Source organism: Suncus etruscus, chromosome 7 (genome assembly GCF_024139225.1).
Source record: "Suncus etruscus isolate mSunEtr1 chromosome 7, mSunEtr1.pri.cur, whole genome shotgun sequence".
Taxonomy (NCBI): Eukaryota; Metazoa; Chordata; class Mammalia; order Eulipotyphla; family Soricidae; genus Suncus; species Suncus etruscus.
Genome location: NC_064854.1, coordinates 43,868,755 through 43,883,196, shown reverse-complemented (window position 1 = coordinate 43,883,196; position 14,442 = coordinate 43,868,755). Strand labels below are relative to the sequence as shown.

Here is a 14,442-nt window from a genome sequence, read left to right as displayed (position 1 = left end):
AAGAAAGAAAGAGAGAGATTGGCACACATCACAAAAAAGGAAAACAAGCAGTGCTGGCGGGGATGTGGAGAGAAAGGAACTCTTTTTCACTGCTGGTGGGAATGCTGTCTAGTACAACCTTTATGGAAAGCGATATGGAGATTCCTTCACAAACTGGAAATTGAGCTTCCATCGATCCAGCTATACCTCTCCTAGGAATATACCCAAGGAACACAAAAATACAATACAAAAATCCCTTCCTTACTCCTATATTCATTGCAGCGCTATTTACAATAGCCAGACTCTGGAAACAACCAAGATGCCCTTCAACAGATGAGTGGCTGAAGAAACTGTGGTACATATACACAATGGAATACTATGCAGCCATCAGGAGAGATGAAGTCATGAAATTTTCCTATACATGGATGTACACGGAATCTATTATGCTGAGTGAAATAAGTCAGAGGGAGAGAGAAAGATGCAGAATGGTTTCACTCATCTATGGGCTTTAACTAAAATGAAAGACATTTTTAACAGTATCTCAGAGACAAGGGAGATGAGGGCTGGTAGGTGCAGCTCATGACATGAAGCTCATCACATAAAGTGATGAGTGCAGTTGGAGAGATGACTACACTGAAAACTATCATAACAATGTGAATGAATGAGGGAAGTAGAAAGCCTGTCTCGAGTACAGGTGTGGGGGGGGTGGGGAGGAGGGAGATCTGGGAAATTGGTGGTGGGAATGTTGCATTGGTGAAGGGGGTTGTTCTTTACATGACTGTAATCATACAACTATAATCATGTTTGTAATCACAATGTTTAAATAAAGATAATTATAAAAAAAGAAGAAAGAAAGAAAGAAAGAAAGAAAGAAGAAAGAAAGAAAGAAAGAAAAAAGAAAGAAAGAAAGAAAGAAAGAAGAAAGAAGGAAGGAAGGAAGGAAGGAAGGAAGGAAGGAAGGAAGGAAGGAAGGAAGAAAGAAGAAAGAAAGAAAGAAAGAAGAAAGAAAGAAAGAAAGAAAGAAGAAAGAAAGAAAGAAAGAAAGAAAGAAAGAAAAGAAAAGAAAGAAGAGAAAGAAAGAAAGAAAGAGGAAGGAAGGAAGGAAGGAAGGAAGGAAGGAAGGAAGGAAGGAAGGAAGGAAGGAAGGAAGGAAGGAAGGAAGGAAGGAAGGAAGGAAGGAAGGAAAAGAAAAAAAGAAACAAGCATTTGGAGGCAGCTGCACTATCAAATACATCACTTGGGCTTTGTAAATGGATATTTAAATTGAAATCAAATACAATTTGAATCCAATGTCTCGGTCACATTGACCACATTTTAAGTACTCAGGAGCATTGTAACTATCAGCCTGGGTGTGTGGACAGCAGAACACAGACTATTTCCATCATCACAGAAGGTTCTGTTGCCAGCAGTTTTACCCAGATGTTTGGACTCTGAAGGAACCATGCCAAGGGTGTTTCAGGAGAAACTACAAAATCTTTATCTTAAAAAGAAGTTTGCATGGGCCAGAGAGATAGCACAGCTGTAGGACATTTGCCTTGCACGAAGCTGATCCAGGACGGATGGTGGTTCAAATCCCAGCATCCTATATGGTCCCCTGAGCCTGCCGGGAGTGATTTCTGAGCACAGTCAGGAGTAATCCCTGAGCGGGGCCAGGTGTGATCCCAAAACAAAACAAAATAAAATAAAATAAAATAAAATAAAAAGTTTGCAATATCAAGACCTAAGAAACAGTTCTAATGGCATCAACCATATGTAAATATAAATGCAAATAGAAATAAAATGTAAATATAAATAAACAAAGGAATTGCTTTATTTATTTCTGTATCATTTTGGTCCACACCCAGCGGTGCTCAGGACTTACTCCTGGTTCTGCACTCAGGGTTCACTCCTAGAGGAATTTGAGGGGACTCTATGGGATACTGGGAGGCTGGATATTAAACCCTGCAAGGCAAACACCCTACCGGCTCTCGTCTCAAAAGGAATGATTTCTTGAAAAAGCGGATCTTAAGGGGCCAGAGAGCTAACTCAAAGAATTCGAGTATACACAAACTAGGCGGAGGAGCGAGAGACGTCGTGGTTTCCTGCTTCAACAGTGCTTGGACGGAACCCGGCGCTCACTCCCGCTTCGCCCCAGCCGAACCCCTTGAACCCCATCAACACCAACACCGCAGCAGCAGCGGCAGCCGCGCCTCCTCTTCTTCTCCACCTCCTCCTCCTCCTCCTCAGCGCCTTCTCGCCGCCGCCATGACGACCGCATCCCCCTCGCAGGTGCGCCAGAACTACCACCAGGACTCGGAGGCCACCACAACCGCCAGATCAACCTGGAGCTCTACGCCTCCTACGTCTACCTGTTGATGTCTTACTATTTTTTTTTTTTGTTTTGTTTTTGGGCCACACCCAGCGGTGCTCAGGGGTTACTCCTGGCTGTCTGCTCAGAAATAGCTCCTTGCAGGCACCGGGGACCCTATGGGATGAAGCCTCATCCCTCCAGGTAACTTGACCTTACCTGCAAGACCCCGCCCATTTCCAGGGAGGGGTCTTGGAAAAGGTAGATAAGGTTTTGACAAGAGGGGATTAGGGCCTTTTCGTGCTTTTGGTCTTTGGCCAGCATGGAGGTCAAATGGAAGATGGCTGAAAGAAGTTAAGATGCAGGGCTAGCAAAGAATGGCGGTGCTTAAAAGGTTATGATAGAGGCCACACATGTGGTGGATAGGGATGAATAAAGTTGATGCTTCCTGATGCCTGTCTCTGGATGAGTCTGATTCCGCCGTTCACCTAAATCTGGGACCCGCCAACTGAATGGGGATTGCGGAGCCACGTGGCCTGGGATGGCAGAGAAAAATCCCTCCATCCATCCACCTCCATCCTTCACCATCCAGCTCCATTGCTAATTATTTAATGCTACAATGGGACACCGGGATTCGAACCAACCACCTTTGGTCCTGGATCGGCTGCTTGCAAGGCAAACGCCAATGTGCTATCTCTCCGGGCCCGATGTCTTACTATTTCGACCGCGACGATGTGGTTCTGAAGAACTTTGCCAAATATTTTCTTCACCAATCCCATGAGGAGAGGGAACATGCTGAGAAACTGATGAAGCTGCAGAACCAGCGAGGTGGCCGGATTTTCCTGCAGGATATCAAGAAACCAGACCGCGATGACTGGGAAAACAAGCTGAATGCAATGGAGTGCGCTTTGCACTTGGAGAAAAGCGTCCACCAGTCACTACTGGACCTCCACAAACTGGCCACGGACAAAAATGACACACACTTGTGTGATTTCTTGGAGATTCACTACCTGGACGAGCAGCTGAAGTCCATCAAAGAATTGGGTGACTATGGAACCAACTTGCGCAGGGGCCCCTGAGTCGGGCATGGCAGAGTGTCTGTTTGACAAGCACACTCTGGGGCACAGCGAGAGCTAAGTCTTGCACTGGCTTCCTGGAGCCACAGTGATCTGGTTCCCTGGGGGCAATGCTTGCATGTTGGGGTGACCTTTACCTTTTCTAGAAAATCCAAAACAACTACTTCAGTCTTTGATTTGCATCAGACCTTCAAATAAAGTAATTTGGTACCCCCCCCAAAAAAAAAGAATTAGAGTACGTGCTTCGCATTCAGGAACCCTGGCTTCAACACCTGGCACAGTATGGTCCCTTGAACTTTGTCATGAATGAACAACTTATCCTCACCCCTGCCAGTTTGGTCTTTAGCACAGAGGGAAAAAGCTTTGGTTGACTCAAAAGCAAAAGCAAACAAACACCTAGTTGGGCGGGGGTGTGTGTGGCAAATCTTCATCAAATGAATCAAGCACATGTCATAGATGAACAGTATGAAATTATTCTATGAAAGCTGATATGAACCCCCCAACACTCTGCTAAGTATAAGAAATCCCCCATCATGGACACCACAAAGGATACCAAGTAGATAGATGAAAGGCCAGAACTGGCAAACCCTGTTGCTTCTAGTCTCAAAATACAAAATAAATTCTTTGTTGCTCAGGGCTGAGGCTGGGGATGGGGGAGTGATAACTAGCATTTCTTGCTATGTTATAAAATGTTCTAAAATTGACTGTGCTGCTGAATGTCTGTGAATAGACTGAAAACCATTCAAATAAAACCACTGTAAATGAATGTAAGATCTCAGTAAAACTGTTCTGAAACACAATACTGAACCACAGAAAGAGGGGTAGAGCACTCCAAAGCAGAGCACTTGCCTTGGTTTGATTCCTGACACTATCCCCCACCCCAGAAAAGAAATATATTGGAAGGAAAGAAAATTGCAGGAAAATGCCCTCATGATGAAGTGGTAGCTACAGCAGAGGCAAATAGCTGCCTGGACGGCAGGGAAAACAGAGTGGTCCCAGCCAAGGAAACTGACATGGTGCCCTAGCCCTGTGGTTGATTGTTGGCCATGACCAACAGTACTCTGGGTTTACTCCTGCTCTGTGCTCAGGAATTAGTCCTGTTGGGATTCAGGGAGCATATGCAGTGCCAAGATTGAACCTGAACCAGTTGCATGCTAGGTAAGTGTCCTACCTATTATACTGTCTCTCTGACCCCAAGACCTCCTATTTCTTCCAGCACTCCTTTTGGTCAACTTCTCTCATCTCAAAATGGTCACAGTTGCTCTCAGAGAATGATAGCTCTGTTTTGATTTTTTTTGGGGGGGGGTCGGGGGGACTACACTCAGCGGTGCTCAGGGCTTCCTACTGGCTCTGCACTCAGGGATCAATCACTTCTGACAGGGCTCAAGGGATGGAACCCAGGTTGACCACATGTAAGGCTCCACCTGCTGTACTGTCTTTCTGGCCAAAAGAACACGATAGGGTTTTCATGTGTATTATCTTCTACCGATCTTCTACTGATCAATGAATACCACTTAGGAACACTAGGTATTTAAGACTGAGAAGGCACTAAGTATACAACTCAAAAGATTAAGTGCAAAAGGAACTGGGTAAAATGGGAGTGGTGGGAGGCAACAAGTGTGGGTTCTGTAAGTGACTAGGGAGTGGAATTAGGGCTCCAGAAAAGGAGTGACTAGAGATTCCACTGGGACTCTGTCAGATCCTCCCAATACCCTGCAAGAGCTATGAGCCCAGGGAGTCATTACTCCTCAATTATTTACCCCTTGTGTTCGTAAGAGCTTCTTCAGATGCTGTCTGGCTCCAGGTATGACCATAGAGATCCAGGAGTCTACAGGATTGACTTGGGCAAGTGACTTTTAGTATTGATTTATTTATATATCTCTCTCTTTTTTTGGGAGGGGGTTGGTTTTTGGGTCACACCCGGCAGTGCTCAGGGGTTACTCCTGGCTCTATGCCCAGAAATTACTCCTGGCAGGCTCGGGGGATCACATGGGATGCCTAGATTTGAACCACCATCCTTCTGCATGCAAGGCAAATGTTTTACCTCCATGCTATCTCTCTGGCCCTATTTATCTCTCTCTTTTTAAAAAAGAAGATGGGGCTGGAACAATAGCACAGTGGTAGGGTGTTTGCCTTGCACTCAGCCAACCTGGATTTGATCCCTGGCATCCCATATGGTTTCCTGAGCCTGCCATGAGCAATTTCTAAGCACAGAGCCAGGAGTAACCCCTGAGCACAGCCGGGTGTGGCACAAAAACAAAACCAAATAGATGAAGAAGAAAAATATTGGAATGAATCAAATACATTTAAGTCCTCTGAATCTTATTTTCTTCATCTGACAAATTGGGCTCCTGCTGCTCAGCATCCAGGTGGGCAGGAAAAGCTGAGAGAATGGGGGATGTGGAGGAGTTATGTGGACTAGATGTGATGTAATATAAGGCACCTGCAGGGCTGCCCTGCCACTCCTACTGGCCAGTTTTTGTGGCTACTGTGAGGACCGTTTCATATGAGCGGCTCCGTGGGCTAGCACACAATGTCCATGCAGATTTAGATCAACCCCTAGCATCACAGGACCTCCTAGCTCCAAGCCCAGACTAGCCCACAGCAACAGTCAGTGTGACTCACAAAATTAAGTTAATTAGATGAGATAGTGGTGCTGAGCACAAAAGCCTATTCTTAACACCTGCTGTTGAGACTGCCTTCATTGTTCCTTAAAAGCAGGTGGGAAGTTGACCAAGGAAATTTTCTAACAGCCAGTCCAGGGCACTTGCAGGATTCTGCACCTTTCTCGAATCTCTTCTGGCTTCAGGAAAAGGAGGCAGCAGAGACTCCTTTGAGTCCCTGTTCTTTCAAGTTGCTGGGGGAAGGAATGAAGCAATATCCTCCTCCTCTCTCCCTTAAACATACCCTGAGCTTGGAAATAGTGAGTCTGGACCCCAGCCCACATGTTCAGACTCCGAAGTGAGTGCTCTTTGAGCCTGGCAGGGGTCTCAAATTCGCGGCCCTCCATACAACATTTTGTGGCCCTGCCCTAGAGGAATCTTTTTTTGTTTTGTTTTGTTTTGTTTTAGTTGTTTGGGTCACACACCCCCCATGTTCAAGGCTTACTACTGATTTTGCACTCAAGGATCACCCCAACTTTGCCTCCTGCGACCCCCAGGTAAATTGAGTTTGAGACCCCTGAAGTCTCTACCCAAATGTAGCAGTGAGTTCTGAGAGTAGTGAGATCTGCTGGGCCCTGCCTCCTGCCCGCCCAGCTGCTCTGCCTCATGAGGAATCTGAGTAGAACCTGAAAGCACCTCACTGACCCAAAATTGGGATCTTCCTGAGAATTCTAAACTGAATGGCTGATGTCAGCGATAGCTTAGTTGCAGCTGACCTTGTGCAGGAGCCACTTTGGAACCTAGAGAGACAGACACAACAATACCTGTCGCCCCCAGCCAGGCTGGGCTCCATTGTTGCCCCTGCTCTCACAAGGATTTTTCTCGGAATTGAAGCTGTGGCTCTGAGCATATAACATTGGCCTGGAATGCTTGAGGCCCAAGGTCAAGCCTGGTACCATGGGGTTCATGCCGAATGCCACCATCACTCCTGGATCTAACAGCATAGCATTCCTGATCCAAATTCCAACCACCAGGCTCTACCAGGCTGAATTATCCAGGAGAGGACCTCAGGCTCCCTAGCGCTGCTAAGAAACCCCCTAAACACACAAAGACATTCATCAAATGAATGTTTTTTGTCTGCTCATTAGCCTGGTATGTCTCGCACAGAGTTGAGTATCTCTGCTCTTCACTCCACCCCCAGATCCTGCCCCTGCTCCTCCCTGTGTCCTCCGGACACACCTGTCCTCCAGCCCTGCTGTGGTTCTGAACTGAGTTCTAGCTGTCACCCCCACAGTGGACTCACTGGAACCCCTCATGACATCGTCCCCCCAATCCAGGCTTAATCACGGTCCCTCCCACCTATATTTATTACTGCTTAGCCTGCATTTCAAGAATTCCACATTTTGGGTGTCTGAACAATAGTACAGTGAGTACGGTATTTGCCTTGTACATGGCTGACCCGGGTTTAATTTCCAGCATTCCATAAGGTCCCCCGAGCCTTCCAGGAGTGATTTCTGAGTGCAGAATCAAAAGTGACCCAGAGTAAAGACATCAACTACCAAAGTAGCAAAGGAAATTAACACAATCTCTACCCTGAAGGACTTCAGAGATAAAGAAAGATCCTTTTGGCTTGTTCCAAGTTGGTCCATCTATCAGCAGAAGGCTTTGGGCTGAGCGGAGAGAGTTTGGGAGAAGATTCTTCTCTCATTAAATCAGACACCCTCTCCCCAACACCCCAGAGAGTTCTAAGGGCTCCCTATAGATCCTCTTAGAGGACTCAGATAGGATTAGTGAAGTTATTTAAACAAGATGATGGACACCAGGTGGCTTACAAAGGGCTGCTCAAACTGGCAAGCTACTGGCATTAGGATTATTGCTACAACTATTATAAGCAAAGGCTCTGCAGGTCTAAAAGCTAATGGGGGAAAGTTAAAAATAGCCCTTCTAACAGGCCCTAACCTGTGCTTATCCTCTTCTGGAAGCCCTAATATTCTAACAAAGAGATGGGGGAAGCTCATGAAGCTGAACTCTACCTGCCTTTCCCCTGCAGCTCCCACTCTGTGAACTAATGGGTCCCAGGGCCAGAAAGCACTGCTAATGGTCTCAAGGAGGTGCACCCTTGTGCACCCTGTGTTGATGAGAGCAGGCTCTGACTAAGACCAGACTATTTTTTTGCTTTTTGGAAGTTTCACTCTGATCCTAGGATCTCCTATAAAAGGCTGGTTGCTGCAAATGGGGTTCCTCCCTCCCTGCTGGGCAGAAATAACTTGGGACCCAGTTCAGCGTATGCCCCAGGACTGACAGTAGAGCTGTGACCAAGGCCCTCACCCATGTGCCTGGATCTGAAACAACCATCCCTCCACTTCTCTCTACCAGGCTTTGAGGACAGTTGGGATGGGCTTTCTCGGTGACTCCAGCTTTTCTGAGTAGCGGCTTCACAAAGTAACCAAAACTGTCCTTTGCTGGTGACATAGAGCAAATATGAAAGCCATAGCTTTGTCCTCAGCCCTACAAAATCTGGGGGTGCTGCTTCCTGAGTCTCTGGGAGAACATGGTTGGATTTACACTCTCAGCCCTGATTTTATGGGCCTCAGTTTCCCCTGGAAGTGCTAATGATGTTCACTTCCTCACTCCCCAAAAGATGTAATGTGGGATCTAAGTGAATCAGAGTATCTTCCTTGGAAACCAACCAGAGTCAGCCCCTTCAAATTCCTTACATTGGTTATAGAATTGTTAAACATCAATGTTTATCCTATAGAACATCATCTAACTGAGCCCTTTTTATTAAAGACACAAAGTCTTAGAAGAATAGCAGTGTCTCAGAATGCCCTGCAATCACTTGATCATAGTTCAAGCCCCCTGTGTTTGCATGAGCCCAGCCTGGCCCAGGTTGCTCTGCTCTCTATAATTCCAGCATTGCAAAACAGTTACTGGTCACACTGACCCAGGTGTGTGCAAACAGTACAAGGATGAAAAGGCCCAGACAAGCACCAAAAAGGATGTTCTAGAAAGTTCTGGCAAGGATGTGCCTAAATACAACAGTCTGTGGTGAGCACCACTATCATAGCATATTTGGTGGTGAATGGGGGAGGTTAGGCTCTACCTGGCTTTGTTTAGGCATCACTCCTGGATCTGTGCTCAGGGATTACTTCTGGCAAGACACAGAGGATGATGTAGAATCCCAGGATTTGAACCTTGCAATTCTGTAGAAGGCAAGAACCTTACCTACTCAACCAACTCACCACTCAGACAGGTGAGCCTCAACTGAAAGGGTGAACCCAGCAAGCACGTTTCCAAGTACCACAGCCTTAGAAGTGCCAATTTTATTAAGCACCAGGAACACTGTGCAAGCACTATAGTCTGCTCTGACTGGCAAGCAGCACAGTCCTAATATGCCAAACACAGTCAGGCATGTGCAACTCCCACCATTGCAACCATGACTAAGACAGGAAAGGGCAGAAGGGACAATAAAATAGAAAACCATTTTAATAAAACATGTCTTTGGAGTTGGTTGATGGACAGGGGTTTCTTCTCTGATTGTGGTGCCCACACAGTCAGCCAAGGTGTTTGCATTATTTGTAGGAATGGGGGAACCACATCCAGCAATGTTCAGGGCTGGCTCCATACTCAGAGGTCACCAGTAGTAATTAAGGAGACTATATGTAGGATCAGGTCAACCATGTGCAAAGCAAGTACCTATTCTTCAGCCAATTTGTGCTCTCACACTGCAACCGTGGTGTGCCAGAGACCATACTCTTCTGCTTGGGGAGGAGGGTCCTAAACAGCAGAGCCCCTGGAGGCAGTGCATGAGGGTAGTGTCAGGGGTCAAACACTGTCAAGCTTGCAAGGCAGGTGCTTTTAACACTCATCCTTTAGCCACTCCCCAAGGTCACATAGCTCCTCGAGGTCACATAACTCATTCACTCTACACATATGCACTTGGTCTCCCTTAGAGCACAACCAGAGTTCTTAGGGCTGTTCCATTTCTCTTGGTCTCATCTGTCCCTTCTCAACAAGCCTTTGAGTGAATGGGCAAGAGCCCAAATTTTAAGTTATTTTTTTCCAGCCAGAGATAGTTTGTAAACATCTGGAGTGTGGGAGGGTCACATCTGCAAACAAGGGCACAGAGATGCCAAGTGGTTGGATGAAAATGGAGACTATGTTCCCTATGATACTCAGGGCTCAGTAGAACAAGCATAGAATGGGCTGATCATCACGACTAGTCTTTCAACTATAGAGGTTGTTTTAGAAAAGGGCCGGAGCAATAGTACAACTTGTCTTGCACACAATCAATTAAGATTGTTCTCTATCATCCCATATAGTCCTACAAGCATCAGGAGTAATTTCTGACTACAGAACCAGGAGTAACCTCTGAGCATCAGCAAGTATGATCCGAAGAACAAAAACAAACAAAAAGAAAAATACGTGAATTAATCAAGGCCAGTCATTGGCCTTTCTGGCATAATTTATGAAGAGACTCTTAGAGACTTTCTGAGTTCCTTAGTTCAGCCTGTGAGTGACTCTCAACCAACAACAAAAGGGAAGGAAAAAAAATTTTAATATAAGCTGGAGTGAACTGGGCTAGATAAACAGAGAAAAGCCTAGAGAGATTTGTTTGGTCTAGATAAAATGGCAGCACCCTTTCTGTTTTCTATTTATAAGAGTATGGCCTCTCTTTCAAAGCCACACATTTGAAAACCTGATGGTTTTGAATTCATGTTACCATTTTCTGTTTCCTGTGTTCACCTAGTGTGCACTCCTTATGTGTGAATGCTCAATGGCTCCCTTATCAGAACTGACAATAGAAGCCCATTTCCTTTATGTTCAGCATTCTTACACTTTCCAAGGCAAATTCCAGGGAACCAGACCAGGCCAGAGGATAGAAATTTATAAAGTGTGTATTTTAGCTCCCTCCCTCCTTCTCTCTCTGTCTCTATCTGTCTCTCTCTCACTCACTCTTTTGAACTGTCTATCTAGAAAAGGTTCCGATGTTTCTTGACATGCTTGTCCACCTATGTATTGAAAAATTTGCTTGATGCAGTCAAATTGAAAACAGAACAATGTTTTCTGAATGCATCCACCCAGTGAGTGGTCAATGTGTCCTAACACCTAACACCACCAGAAAAAAATATGATTATAATGGGTTTGATCCCCAGCATCCCATAGAGTCAGTTCCCTGAACCCACCAGAAGTGATTCCTGAGTGCAGATAACCCCTGAGCACCACCAGTTGTGGCCCAAAAATAAATAAAAACCTTGTCAAGATCATAATAATAATAAGACATATTTGCACTTATCTAGACATTTACCAAGAGTTTGATTACTTGGATTAGGAGTTTTAAGTGTCTTCAGTACTCCAGAGATAATCAGGCCTCAGCAAATTAAACTGAAAATGAGAGACGGTGTTTGGCTTTCATTGTTGTTTGTTTGGTTTTATTTGTGACCCCAGTTTCAAACCTATGAGTGGAAAATCCAGAGAAATTACTCAAGGAAACAGAATGACTATTTAATCATTTAAAAGTAGAAATACAGGGGCTGGAGAGATAGCATGGAGGTAAGGCATTTGCCTTGCATACAGAAGGATGGTGGTTTGAATCCCGGCCAGGGGTTACTCCTGACTCTCTGCTCAGAAATCACTTTTGGCAGGCACGGGGACCATTTGGGATGCCGGGATTCGAACCACTGTTGGTCCTAGATGGGCCACTTGTAAGGCAAACACCCTACCACTGTGCTATCTCTCTGGCCCCAAAAGAGCTTACTTTTAATGGGAAAGAATGAGAAAAGCTGTAAACCGGAAAACCATAGATTATAAATTATCTGTAATTAAGTATTTGGAGAATAGAATATGGCAAAGAGATTAGAGAGATATGCAGGCAATTCAGCCTCATGCAAGTTATTATAATATTTTGGCCCCACCTATAGGGATGTTGAATAATTCTATGAATGCAGTAACAACAATTTGTACTGACATCAAAAAGTAAAGTGTCCAATATTTGTTGTTAGTTGAACTCCAGAAGGAAGACAGTTGCCCACTGAAGCTTCGAGTGAAGAGTGCACCTTGTGGAATGGACTCACTTTCAATTTGGAAACAATATTACAGGTAACATTAATCTCAGATTGCAGCTACATTCTGTGGGCCTGGGAAGAGCATGATAAATCGCCTATATAATGTCATATTTAACTTAAAATTGGACAAATCATCACTGAGTGTATATATGCCTGTAAAAATTCATACTCTTTCATATGAAGAAGTTTTACAATTTACAAATATTTTGTTTTCATTGGCTCATGATAGCCTTGTGAGTGCTATGACTTGGTCACACAATGACATGTGGATGCTAACAGCAGATCATGGAGGATATGTGAAATTTTGGCAGTCAAACATGAACAACATCAAGAAGTTGCAGGCACATAAGGAGGCATTTAGAGAGGCCAGAAAATATACCATTTTCTGTAGTCCCTATTGTCGTGGTTAAATTATTCTCTAAGTGTATTCTGGGTGCAGAGATGCATGTGCTCTGTCAGATTCTGGGAAATTTTCTGCACCGTTTAAACACATTTTCCTTTGTTTTTACATATTAGCCAATTTGTGGTCTTTTTTCTGAAGTAGTATTATCCTGGTTTTAGGCTTTGCAAAATGTTAGAGATATACTCTCTGCTGCATTTTGTACTGGTTTTCTCTTTTCATTCATGGTGAAAAATGTATACTTTATTTTTTTATTATCTTTGTGTAAGACAAGGTTATTTCATTTCAAATAAAGAATTCAGTCTTTAATTAAAAAAATTTAAAAAAGTAGAAATACAGTGTTCAATACTGAACTGACAGGAAAATCAAAAAATTTTTCTACCTCTCTGAGCTTTGCCTTCTTGGTAGGAAAATTTATGTGGGAAATTGAATTAAGAAGATCAGTAAGTATGAAATGAAACTAATGTCCTAGAGTCACATTGCTATTGTTATCTAGCTGACAAAGTGAGATGAATCATAAAACACAGGTCAGATGTTCAAACCAGATTACCTCTCCAAAAACTCTGACTTCTTACAAAATCTTAAATCTTAAATCCCTGGAATCACTTATAGCCGCCTGAATCCCGTCAGAAGAGACAGCTCAGTGCAGAGGCAGGAATAAGACTTAGCATCACCAAATATAGTCCCAAAACAAAGAAACAAAAAATGATATTTGTATATCCACAAATTTACAGATAGAGCAGATTTATTTTTATAAAGAACAGATTCTGAAAAACAAAATATCAGGGCCAGAGTGATAGTACAGCATGTAGGGCATTTGCCTTGCATTCCACTGACTAGGGTTCAATTCTCTGCATCACATGGTCCCCTGAGCCTGCCAGGAGTGATTTCTGAATGCAGAGACAGGAGTAACCCCTGAGTGCTGTTGTGTATGCCCCCCCCCAAAAAAAGAAAAAACAAAAATAAAATATTAATGGATGAGTTTCGCAGTATACCAATTCCTAAGGAGTATAGGTTAAGTGAACTAAAAAAAAAGTTAACATTAGATTTTCAAACTGGTGGCTATCTAATGAGGTAGTCCAGAGAGATAGTACATTAGGTAAGTCACAGGTTTGTACAAGGTACACACTGTACTACTCCAGCCTTGTGTGTATAAATTTTTGAGTAAATTAACATATAAAATATATCACTGAAAATTTTTTCTAAGAGGTCCAAGAATGATTCCCTACTCCATCTCCTCTGTGTATGCAACTTGTTTTTGCTAATCAAAGCCAATTGTATCAAGAGACTTGGAAGAGGGCTGGAGAGATAGGATGGAGGTAGGGAGTTTGCCTTGCATGCAGAAGGTCGGTGGTTTGAATCCGGGCATCCCATATGGCCCCCCAGCCTTCCAGGAGCGATTTCTGAGTGTAAAGCCAGAAGTAACCCCTGAGCGCTGCCGGGTGTGAGCCCCCCCCACAAAAAAAAAAAAAAAACAGAGAGAGAGAGAGAGAGGAGAGAGAGAGAGAGAGAGAGAGAGAGAGAGAGAGAGAGAGAGAGAGAGAGAGAGAGAGAGAGAGAGAGAGAGAGAGAGAAGGGTAACGGGTAACCAGGAGTGAAAAGGTTGCTCTGGTTCAGTCTCTGGTAACATTGCTGCTTGCCTACCCAACATCAGCACCCTCCACTTCCTACCAGAAGTCCAATTTATCTCAGGTATCTTCTCAGGCAGGCTTCAGGGAAAGTGAAACTCCCATCAACTCTAGGACAAGGTCTGATTATCATGTAGGTAGGTAGACAGGCAGACAGACAAGGGCCCCTGGCAACATGGACTAAAGAAGTTACTCAGTCACCAGCTGAAAGCAAAAATCTGGAAACTCATTGGAATGCAGAAACTAAAGCTACCTGCATCAGCCCAGACCCCCTGAGAGGAGAAGCTCCAGCAGGAACAAAAGATGGATGCAGACAAACACCGAAGTTCAAAGCTCCTCAATAGCAACGTAGCAACAGACTCTTAGCTACAGAGAAAGCGGCAAGTAGAGGCAGTTTCATAAAA

General features: G+C 44.4%; 2 pseudogenes; both read left to right on the top strand.

Moving 5' to 3' along the window:
* The first annotated feature begins 2,109 nt into the window (after window positions 1–2,109).
* On the top strand, window positions 2,110–3,572 carry LOC126013552 (ferritin heavy chain-like; annotated as a pseudogene).
* Window positions 3,573–5,733: 2,161 nt separating this feature from the next.
* Window positions 5,734–12,719, top strand: LOC126014243 (uncharacterized; annotated as a pseudogene).
* The last annotated feature ends 1,723 nt before the right edge of the window (window positions 12,720–14,442 follow it).